General features: G+C 40.6%; 1 long non-coding RNA gene across 1 annotated transcript; it reads left to right on the top strand.

Moving 5' to 3' along the window:
• The first annotated feature begins 9428 nt into the window (after positions 1 to 9428).
• On the top strand, positions 9429 to 11653 carry LOC115148604 (uncharacterized). The gene is made up of 3 exons (XR_003866706.1): positions 9429 to 10071; positions 10192 to 10282; positions 10410 to 11653. It is a non-coding gene; the product is annotated as an uncharacterized LOC115148604 (long non-coding RNA).
• Positions 11654 to 12732: the final 1079 nt, after the last annotated feature.

Here is a 12732-nt window from a genome sequence, read left to right as displayed (position 1 = left end):
CTAACACGGTCCCAAAAATTCAAGTACCAGGGATAGAAAAAACACGCACAATAACACATAACAATAGTAACCCAGGGCATACCTGTTTACCTCATTTAACAAAACATTTCATAAATTACATACAGGTTAAAATTTGAACTTCAAGTCAGATGCCCTCGCAAGGCGTCACCTGCACTGTTGTTCCTCGTTCAATACATTAACCTCACCAGTCCTACCCAGTACCACGGATCTGGACTTTTGGTAGCCCGCAACGGGCTAATTAACAATCATGTCCAAGGATACCTCACTTAGGAACACTTATCAACTCAACTCAGTCCTGCTAGTTACCCCAACTGGCCTTCTTAAGACCTCGCTCTGAATGTACCCTCAACAGGTTTAAAAAAAATGTTTTTGCTTATCTTATCACTTATTCATAGATTGTCCACTCCGTTCAATGTTCAATTAATGTCTAATTAGTACTATCAATGCTGTACAATTTCAAGTTCAGTTATTGAAAGAAACCAGTCTCACCCTATATCCAATTCTGTTCGAAATTATGTATCCATTCAGCTGACACTCCCAGCCAGGTGGGGATCCAATCTGCTCCAAATAATGGAGTGGCTTTCCCCAGCTGCATCTAATGCTACTCCCCATGCACGGTTAACCTGAATTTCACTGGGAACAATCAGAAAACTGAAGTTCATCATATCATCCTCGTCACCAAAATTGTTGTGGAATTATTCTAATCAAAATGAGACTTATATTTCTTCAAAACAGGTATACTTTATTATAGAATTACTGCAGCAATGGAGATTGTCAACAAGCCACCCCTAGGTGATTCGTTGAGAGCCCAACCAGCAGGACTAAGCCACAGCATTTTATAGCAATGTCCATCTTTCTGGATGTTCATGACAAATCACAGAGAAGATCATTTATACAAAGGCACATTTGCTTTCATGCAACAAACATGAGAGTACTGCTTGCTTGTACAAAAAAAAACGAATGCAACCTAGAATACTAAATCCTTTCTTTAAAGAAACTGGAGATTGTCGGTAACAGGGAGAACCAGACAGGCACACAGACACTAATCATGGAATGGAATGTTGTCTTTTATCACCAATCCACTGTCAGTGTTAAATCTCCCAGAGGCCCACTTTCAGTCCACATACACAGATGAGAATATTCTAAAAACCCTGTTCTGTTGCATAAAACATCCATTTGAGGCAATAACAGTATAACAATTTTGTAATTTCTGTTCTGACAGCTTCCAACCTCTAGCTCTGCACAAGGTGAAGATAAATTGGCCAAAATATTTACAAGCTGATGGCTAAGATAGCTCAATTTACAGTAAGCATGGTATCAACATGAATGGGGAAGTGTTTGTGTTATGGGGTTACAGGTGGTTAGAGGTAGCCTGAGGACCACAGAGTACCTTCCAGACCATATAATACATTTAGTCTACACCTCTTCTCTTTTTAACTTTTTATTTTTGTAAAACTCAGGTTATCAAGAGTCAATCCACAGCGCCCTGCTGAAGAATACACCAAAGCGGGGGCATTTTGGGTGCACAAGCATGAGGGAGCAGACACACCTTGTGGTTATGGAGCACAACAAGACTGTAGGACAGAAACCAGCAAGGGACCCTGAAACCACCTCATTATTCTCTCTGCAGATTCTCAAAAACACAATACAAAGACATGTCTACAAAATTCCCCTGCAAAGGGCTACTATTGACAAGAATGATCTGTCAAAGTCAATGGGCTGGGAGAGGTTTACAGACAGAACATTGAGATGAGGAAGTGGGTTTTGGTTGTGCAGGGTTGTGCTTAGAAAGTAAATGTATTGTTGTGTATGAGAGCGATTGAGGTGCCATTTCTGAGTCACCCCAGCCCATTCACTTTGTTGTCTAATCTTTCCTCTCAAAAGCAGCACCCACTGTCCCCTCATTGTCCCTAAACAATACGCCAGCTGGTCCCATTAGGTTGATACCTTTACCAACAAGGTGTGTTGCCCTACGTCCCTTCCACAAAAAGTGTAACATGCTAATACCACAACCATGTCTTTCCAGGACACATTCACAGCAGACAGGAGCACACAGAGTCTCAGCTTTCCCTGCCCACCATTGCCAGTGTACCGAAGCTAGATGAAGGAATATGGCTGCGTTTAAACAGGCAGCTCAATTCTCTGAAAGAGCTGATGTGCTTAAGACCAATTAGTGGAAAAAGGTCATAATTGGGCTGCGTGTGGAAATAAAGACGTACAGGACAGTAGCTCTCCAGGAACAGGGTTGGAGAGTCCTGTAGTAGAACCACAATAAAATAAATATGTATCTTTATCTATCTTTTAAATTTTTCTGCCCTTATGGATTCACAGAAGATATTTATACAGTGAGGGAAATCCCCTGCTGATTTTGTACGTTTGCCCACTGACAAAGACATGATCAGTCTATAATTTTAATGGTAGGTTTATTTGAACAGTGAGAGACAGAATAAGAACAAAAAAGTACAGAAAAACACATGTCAAAAATTTTATCAATTGATTTGCATTTTAATGAGGGAAATTAGTATTTGACCCCCTCTCAATCAGAAAGATTTCTAGCTCCCAGACGTCTTTTATACAGGTAACGAGCTGAGATTAGGAGCACACTCTTAAAGGGAGTGCTCCTAATCAGTTTGTTACCTGTATAAGACACCTGTCCACAGACGCAATCAATCAGATTCCAAACTCTCCACCATGGCTAAGACCAAAGAGCTCTCCAAGGATGTCAGGGACAAGATTGTAGACCTACACAAGGCTGGAATGGGCTACAAGACCATCACCAAGCAGCTTGGTGAGAAGGTGACAACAGTTGGTGCGATTATTCGCAAATGGAAGAAATACAAAAGAACTGTCAATCTCCCTCGGCCTGGAGCTCCATGCAAGATCTCACCTCGTGGAATTGCAATGATCATGAGAACAGTGAGGAATCAGCCCAGAAGTACACGGGAGGATCTTCTTAGACTTCTTGGACGCTTGCGTCCCACCTACTCAACAGCCAGTGTAATCCCGTGGTGCAATATTCAAATACCTTAGAAATGCTATTACTTCAATTTCTCAAACATATGACTATTTTACACCATTTTAAAGACAAGACTCTCGTTAATCTAACCACACTGTCCTATTTCAAAAAGGCTTTACAACGAAAGCAAAACAGATGTCAGCAGAGTACCCAGCCAGAAATAATCAGACACCCATTTCTCAAGCTAGCATATAATGTCCCATAAACCCAAACCACAGCTAAATGCAGCACTAACCTTTGATGATCTTCATCAGATGACAATCCTAGGACATTATGTTATACAATACATGCATGTTTTGTTCAATCAAGTTCATATTTATATCAAAAACCAGATTTTTACATGAGCATGTGACTAGCATGTGACTAGCATTCCCACCGAACACTTCCGGTGAATTTACTAAATTACTCACGATAAACGTTCACAAAAAATATAAATTATTTTAAGAATTATAGATACAGAACTCCTTTATGCACTCGATATGTCCGATTTTAAAATAGCTTTTTGGTGAAAGCACATTTTGCAATATTCTAAGTACATAGCCCAGCCATCACGGGCTAGCTATTTAGACACCCAGCAAGTTTAGCCTTCACCAAAATCAGATTTACTATAACAAATGTTATTACCTTTGGTGTTCTTCGTCAGAATGCACTCCCAGGACTTCTACTTCAATAACAAATGTTGGTTTTGTTCAAAATAATCCATAGTTATATCCAAACAGCGGCGTTTTGTTCGTGCGTTCTAGACACTATCCGAATGGTAAATAAGGGTCACGAGCATGGCGCAATTCGTGACAAAAAAATTCTAAATATTCCATTTCCGTACTTCGAAGCATGTCAACCGCTGTTTAAAATCTATTTTTATGCAATTTATCTCGTAAAAAAGCGATAATATTCCGACCGGGAATCTGCGTTTCGGTAAATAGAGGGAAAAACAGAAAGACGGGGGCGGCCAGTGCACGAGCCTAAGCCCTTTGTCTACTGATCGGCCACTTGCCAAAGGCGATAATGTGCTTCAGCCTGGGGCTGCAATGACGACATTCTGTTTTTTCCCGGGCTCTGAGAGCCTATGGGAGCCGTGGGAAGTGTCACGTTACCGCAGAGATCCTTTATTTTGGAAAGAGATGTCAAAGAAAGCCAATAAATGGTCAGACAGGCCACTTCCTGTAAAGGAATCTCTCAGGTTTTTGCCTGCCATATGAGTTCTGTTATACACAGACACAATTCAAACAGTTTTAGAAACTTTAGGGTGTTTTCTATCCATATCTAATAAGTATATGCATATTCTAGTTACTGGGTAGGAGTGGTAACCAGATTAAATCGGGTACGTTTTTATCCGGCGGTGTAAATACTGCCCCCTAGCCCTAACAGGTTAATTTATTACTGCTGAAGTGAAAGCCATCCTCTCTTGGGGAATGCTGCTTTTTAGTTAGCATGGCGACAGTATCAAAAAGAAATTTCGGATTGTTCTTATTTTCCTCAATTAAGTTGGAAAAAAATAGGATGATCGAGCAGCAGTGAGGGCTCTACGATACTGCACATTGCTATCATTCCAAGCTAGTCGGAAGACTTCCAGTTTGGTGTGGCACCATTTCCGTTCCAATTTTCTGGAAGCTTGCTTCAAAGCTTGTGTATTTTCTGTATACCAGGGAGCTAGTTTCTTAACCTGTCTGGTTTTAACCTGTCTGGTGTCCCACCTAGCCCATAGAAGTTAAGACAAATGTTTTTAGAGGTGCAACTGCATCTAGGAAATTGCGCAAGATTAAATTGAGTTCCTCAGTTGGGTTGTTAACTGATTTTTGTCCTCTGACGTCCTTGGTTAGGCAGAGGGAGTCTGGAAGGGCATCAAGGAATCTTTGGGTTGTCTGAGAATTTATAGCACGACTTTTGATGCTCCGTGGTTGGGGTCTGAGCAGATTATTTGTTGCGATTGCAAACGTAATAAAATGGTAGTCCGATAGTCCAGGATTATGAGGAAAAACATCAAGATCCACAACATTTATTCCATGGGACAAAACTAGGTCCAGAGTATGACTGTGGCAATGAGTAGGTCCAGAGACATGTTGGACAAAACCCACTGAGGTGATGAGGGCTCCGAAAGCCTTTTGGAGTGGTTCTGTGGACTTTTCCATGTGAATATTAAAGTCACCAAAAATTAGAATATTATCTGCTATGACTACAATGTCCGATAGGAATTCAGGGAACTCATTGAGGGATGCTGTATATGGCCCAGGAGGCCTGTAAACAGTGTCTATAAAAAGTGATTGAGTAGGCTGCATAGATTTCATGACTAGAAGCTCAAAAGATGAAACGTTGTTTGTTTTTTTTGTAAATTGAAATTTGCTATTGGAAATGTTAGCAACAACTCCGCCTTTGTGGGATGCACGGGGGATATGGTCACTAGTGTAACCAGGAGGTGAGGCCTCATTTAACACAGTAAATTCATCAGGCTTAAGCCACGCTTCAGTCAGGCCAATCACATCAAGATTATTGTCCGTGATTAGTTCATTGACTATAACTGCCTTTGAAGTGAGGGATCTAACATTAAGTAGCCCTATTTTGAGATGTGAGGTATCACGAGCTCTTCCAATAATGGCAGGAATAGAGGAGGTCTTTACTCTAGTGAGATTGCTAAGGCGAACACCGCCATGTTTAGTTTTGCCCAACCTAGGTCAAGGCACAGACACAGTCTCAATGGGGATAGCTGAGCTGACTACACTGACTGTGCTAGTGGCAGACTCCACTAAGCTGGCAGGCTGGCTAACAGCCTGCTGCCTGGCCTGCACCCCATTTTATTATGGAGCTAGGGGAGTTAGAGCCCTGTCTATGTTCGTAGTTAAGATGAGAGCACCCCTCCAGCTAGGATGAAGTTCGTCACTCCTCAACAGGCCAGGCTTGGTCCTGTTTGTGGGTGAGTCCCAGAAAGAGGGCCAATTATCTACAAATTCTATCTTTTGGGAGGGGCAGAAAACAGTTTTCAACCAGCGATTGAGTTGTGAGACTCTGCTGTAGAGCTCATCACTCCCCCTAACTGGGAGGGGGCCAGAGACAATTCCTCGATGCCGACACATCTTTCTAGCTGATTTACACGCTGAAGCTGTGTTGCGCTTGGTGACCTCTGACTGTTTCATCCTAACATCGTTGGTGCCGACGTGGATAACAATATCTCTATGCTCTACACTCGCCAGTTTTAGCTTTAGCCAGCACCATCTTCAGATTAGCCTTAACGTCAGTAGCCCTGCCCCCTGGTAAACAGTGTATGATCGCTGGATGATTCGTTTTAAGTCTAATACTGTGGGTAATGGAGTAGCCAATGACTAGGGTTTTCATTTTGTCAGAGCTAATGGTGGGAGCCTTTGGCGTCTCAGACCCCGTAACGAGAGGAGTAGAGCCCAGAGAAGGCTCGGCCTCTGACTCGCTGCTTAATGGGATGAACCGGTTGAAAGTTTCTGTCGGCTGAATGAGCGACACCGGTTGAGCATTCCTACAGCATTTCCCTCCAGAAGCCATGAGAAAGTTGTCTGACTGCGGAGACCGTGTGAGGGGATTTATACTAACGTTACTATCTGTACTTACTGGGGGCACAGACGCTGTTTCATCCTTTCCTACACTGAAATTACCCTTGCCTAACGATTGCGTCTGAAGCTGGACTTGCAGCACAGCTATCCTCGCCGTAAGGCGATCGTTCTCCTGTATATTATGAGTACAACGACTGCAATTAGAAGGCATCATGTTAATGTTACTGAAAAACGGTCATGTTTGCGATAGCTCGCAATGATTGTGCATTAGTGAAACTTACAGGTCCGTAGGAGAAACGGGTACAAAAAAAAGTTGTTTAGTTACGAGAACCAAGCTACCGTAAGTGCTTTATATAGGCCTATTGTGCATTTTGTATAAACTTATAGAATATTCTAGAATTGTTTCGGCTGTTGGAAGTCCTGACGAACCAAGTCCAGATAAAACGTCCGGAGTGAAAGTTTAATGAAAAAATGTTGAGGGAAAAACTAAAAATATAAATGGTAATTAAAAAGTAAAAACCGTAAAGTTCTCAGGTAGCAAAGTAAGGTTGGCAACAAAACGCACAGCAGCATGAAAAAAAGTCTGCAAGTTGTGACCGGAAATGATGCTCAGGTGCTCAGTGGGATGTTCAAAGTTTCGGATATATTTTTTTAAACGATCCCTGATCTGTACTTCTCCACAACTTTGTCCTTGACCTGTTTGGAGAGCTCCTTGGTCTTCACGGTGTCGCTTGCTTGCTGGTGCCCCTTGCTTAGTGGTGTTGTAAACTCTGGGGCATTTCAGAACAGGTGTATCTATACTGAGATCATGTGACAGATCATTTGACACTTCGATTGCACACAGGTGGAATTTATTTAACTGATTATGTGACTTCTGAAGGTATTTGGTTGCACCTGATCTTAATTAGGGGCTTCATAGCAAAGGGGGTGAAAACATATGCATGCACCACTTTTCCGGGTTTTTTTTTCATTTCACTTCACCAATTTCGACTATTTTGTGTATGTCCATTACATCAAATCCAAATAAAATCAATTTAAATTAGGTTGTAATGCAACAAAATAGGAAAAACGCCAAGGGTGCAGAGGACTATGGTATGAAGAGTGCTTGTGTTTTTTCATAGCAACTACAGTACTTTCATACAACATGTGGATTTCCTCCAGATATCCTTCATGATTTCCAGTAGAGTTGTCTCTGTGTCTATAAGATTTGATAAGAAAGAAGTGTTTCTCATTGGAACAATTGAGCATTGCTTGTTACCTTATGAGAACAGTGACAGAGTTGATCGACCTCAGCCTATACCTAAGAGCTATGTAAAAAGACAAATGATTGGAGGCAATGGCCACAAATCTTACATTGCTTAGCCTCTGTGGGATATGTGGGATGCTAGCGTCCCAACTCGACAACGGCCAGTGAAATTGCAGGGTGCGAAATTCAAAACAACAGAAATCTCATAATTAAAATTCCTCAAACATACAAGTATTATACACAATTTTAAAGATAAACTTCTTGTTAATCCAGCCACAGTGTCTGATTTCAAAAAGGCTTTACAGCGAAAGCATACCATTTGATTATGTTAGGTCAGCGCCTAGTCACAAAAAAAAACATACAGCCATTTTCCAGCCAAAGAGAGGAGTCACAAAAAGCAGAAATAGAGATAAAATGAATCACTAACCTTTGATGATCGTCAGATGGCACTCATAGGACTTCATGTTACACAATACATGTATATTTTGTTCGATAAAGTTCATATTTATATCCAAAAATCTCAGTTTACATTGGTGCGTTATGTTCAGTAATGTTTTTCCTCCAAAACATCCAGTGATTTTGCAGGGAGCCACATCAATTTACAGAAATACTCATCATGAACGTTGATATAAGACACAAGTGTTTTACATAGAATTAAAGATACACTTTTCCTTAATGTAACCGCTGTGTGAGATTTGAAAAAAGCTTTACGGCAAAAGCACACCATGCGATAATCTGAGTTTTGCGCTCAGCCACCAAAACAAGCCATACAGATACCCGCCATGTTGTAGAGTCAACAAAAGTCAGAAATAGCATTATAAATATTCACTTAATTTTGATGATCTTCATTGGAATGCACTCCCAGGAAACCCAGTTCCACAATAAATGTTCATTTTGTTTCGATAAAGTCCATATATATGTCCAAATACCTCCTTTTCGTTTGCGCGTTCAGTTCACTATTCCAAATGCACAAGGCGCATGCACTAAGTCCAGACGAAAATCAAAAAAGTTGCATTACAGTTTGTAGAAACATGTCAAACGATGTATAGAATGTTTTTATCATAAATCTTCAATAATATTCCAACTGGACAATTCCTTTGTCTTTAGAAATGAAAAGGAATGCAGCTCACGCTCACGGCTGCATTCTGCCAGACCCCTGATTCAAACAGCTCATGCTCCCTCCCCATTCACAGTAGAAGCATGAAACAACATTCTAAAGACTGTTGACATCTAGTGGAAGCCTTAGGAACTGCAATATGACCCCACAGACACTGTGTATTGGCTAGGCAATCACTTGAAAAACTACTACCTCAGATTTCCCACTTCCTGGTTGGATTTTTTCTCCGATTTTTGCCTGCCAAATGAGGTCTGTTATACCTCATTCAAACAGTTTTAGACACTTCACAGTGTTTTCTATTCAAATCTACTAATTACATGTAAATTCTAGGTTTTGGGCAAGAGTAGCAGGCAGTTTACTCTGGCCACCTTATTCATCCAAGCTACTCAATACTGGCCCCAGATCCCAAAGAAGTTAGGCTTCTTCCGCAATAATTGGCTCCGAGGTACCAGAGGATGAGAAAGCTTGGGAGATTAAAAGTGTCGCTGAAGCGTTAGTTCAAAAACATCCTTTCCTGGAGGAGTCTGGCTCCAAAAGTAACTGTGATGGATGGAGAGACAGCTTGGTGTTCAAAATGGGCAATTTTAGATGCAAACTCAGCAAGTCAGGGTGTCCAGAAGTGAAAGGTAACAGTGGCAAGAGAAGTAAAAGTAGCCCAGATGGCAGCTCGCCACATTGAAAGATAAAGCGGCCTCGACGAGCAGAAGTAAACTTTCTCCCACAGCTTCCACAAGGTGAAACTGAAGAAAGTCTGGAGAGGTTGAGGGTTTTCCTTGTGGAGGAGTTGGAGGAAACGGACCAAGACAAGATTGATTTATCATTGGTCAACAGCAGCATGTGTAGGATCTTTGCATTGAGACGTAAAGAGATTGTTACCTTGAGCCCCACCATAGAGCATATCCAAGACAGATGGCCGGCACTTTTCCTCAAGGAACAAGTGTGGGTGGGGGGATGTAAAGCAGTTTTCAATTGCCTTTGTACTTTGTTTTAGGTATGTGCAGAGTACCATCACATCACAAACCAGCAACTCCGGGATACGTTTTATTCCATGTTGGACCCACTCACAGAACGCTTGCTAGCCCTATCCAGAACGAAGCAGGGAAAGACTGGAAGAAATGGACAGGAGACAGCTGACAATCTGAATTAGTACAGCCCAGTATATAAATTAAATCAGTAAGCCAAATGTAAAGCACATTCATTGATTGAATGTTACATTTTACGATCAGTGATACCCTTACACAGATATTTAGTTCATGTTTGTAATGTTTCTCTGTAGCAACCATGTGATGTGAACACCGATCGTTGTCCTCAGATGTCTTCCAGCAATATTCCAAGAGGATGACTCTGGAGTGTTCATAACATACATGGTGGGTTGTATTTGTGTGCGAGGTTGTTCAAATATTCTTTGACCCAAAATAAAGGAGGCGAGAAACTTGTGTGTCTTTATAAGAGTGTATTGTGACATGATAATTATATTTTAATGTTCTTTCTCAGGAAGGTACATCCCAAGACCCTGCAGCCATCAAGAGACCAGCAGCCATCATCTCAGTCATTGACGACGATGGAGATGTAGCTGCTGTGCCATTCCATTCAGGAAGAGTCTACGTGGTCCTTGAAGAGAAGGTGGTTATAAAGGATTTCCGGTGCTGGCCTGATGCACTTGTATGTTTGTACGGGCTAATGTACTCACTCCAATATGGATACTCTAATTGCATGAAGAACATGTTTGGGTTTGTACAAGAAGTGTTATGTTTGGATGGAGACAGAATGAAGCCAATGGTCCTTGGATGGAAAAACCAACTGTAAAATAAAATACCAAAAACATTTATGGTGCTAAACATTTGTAAATAGTTACGTTATCTTACAAGGAAAAAAGTTTAGAGATAAAAAAAAAACTGAAGACGACTAAATGTTTTGTAGGCAAATGCCAACTAAAATGTCTTCCTGCATTTGATTTGATCTGTGCCTTTAGTAAAACCGGGCACAAAAATTAGAAAGTCATGCAATACTATTGGCTACTGTGAAATGGATGTCGGCACATCCCTACCTCTTTAATTTGATTTTATATCTTCAGCACCGCTTTCAATTGAATGGAAGCTACCACATCAGTTGAAAGTGTTAATTGGAGAAGGGTCATTGTACTGTGCTCCTGTTTTAATAGTTAAGATGTTGATAGAGAATGTTGCAATGTTACACAGTATTGAATTGATTGGAAGATGGGGTTTTGTTATCTGAGCCTTTTAAAAGTTAAAGCATATGTTCAAATGAGTCATGCTGTACACAATTGGCATTCATCTATTGATGGAGGCTAAAATAGATTCATTATGTGTTGTGCATTCATGTAATTTGAGATTTGTGCTTCTGAAGATGCAGAACATGTAATTTTATTTTTTAAGAAAAAACTGCTGTAAAGCTAACTTGCTTTAGAGTAGTTGACTGAAAGAAAGAACGTATTTGAGTTACGTAACAAAAATATTAAGTTACACAGGACTAAAATGTGATTTTTTTTTACTGTTTTATGTTTAATTTACTCAATAAAAGTTGTATGCAAACTTGAACATGTTGATTCGGTATTTGTTGAATGCGCTCCAAAGAATAGAGTAATTACAGTGATACAACATGAATGATTTAAGTTATTAATCAAGTGATATCAACATATACAATATAGTAATATTACTTGGAATTGTAAGTAAGTTGCGCAAAACTTACACAGTTTGGATACTTAAACTATTTCATTCACAGTGACACGATAGAACCAAGTTAAGTGCCAAGTTGCCATGGCTTTAATGTTGTGAGTACAAACAGACCTTTACAACTAAAGTTACTGTAGGGAGTAAAAGCATGTTAATTGACAGACATTAATTAAGTATTCTGCACTCAAAAAAGTTTACTTCAACATGTTGCCCAGTCTCCAAATATTTTAGTAGATTTTGCTCAAACTAATATGTTATGTAATTCTGAAATTACCATTAGTGGACAAAAATGATTTAAGTGTGTGTTACGATACTAATCTATTTATTTTAGCAAACTATGTTGAGTACAATGTACTTCAAAGATTTCTCTACTTACTAAAATGTTTTGTGTTTAATCAACTTTAAATTGTGGCCCATTTGGGATCATGTGACACTTATAGTTTTAGTAAAGCCAGCTCTAATGTTGTAAGTAACTGTACTCTAGTATCTTACTGCAGCGGGTTTACACAAAACTTTTGAGTAATGATAACTAATAAGGGTTTACAGTGTACCTGCCCGAATGCTTAGTGCCAACAGTAAAGGTTGGTGGAGGAGGAATAATGGTCTCGGGCTGTTTTTCATGGTTTGCGCTAGGCCACTTAGTTCCAGTGAAGGGAAATCTTAACGCTACAGCATACAATTACATTCTAGATGATTATGTGCTTCTAACTTTGTGGCAACAGTTTGGGGAAGGCCCTTTCCTGTTTCAGCATGACAATGCCCCTGTGCACCAAGCGAGGTCCATACAGAAATGGTTTGTCGAGATCAGTGTGGAAGAACTTGACTGGCCTGCACAGAGCCCTGACCTCAACCCCATCAATCACGTTTGGGATGAATTGGAACACTGACTGCGAGCCAGGCCTAATCGCCCAACATCAGTGCCCAACCTCACTAATGCTCTTGTGGCTGAATGGAAGCAAGACCCCGCAGCAATGTTCCAACATCTATTGGAAAGCCTTCCCAGAAGAGCGGAGGCTGTTATAGCAGCAAAGGGAGGACCAACTCCATAATAATGCCCAGGATTTTGGAATAAAATGTTCGAGGAGCAGGGCTCCACATACTTTTACAGATTCTAATTAGAATAG

Source organism: Salmo trutta, chromosome 2 (assembly GCF_901001165.1).
Source record: "Salmo trutta chromosome 2, fSalTru1.1, whole genome shotgun sequence".
NCBI lineage: Eukaryota > Metazoa > Chordata > Actinopteri > Salmoniformes > Salmonidae > Salmo > Salmo trutta.
This window is presented reverse-complemented; position numbering and strand designations above follow the sequence as displayed.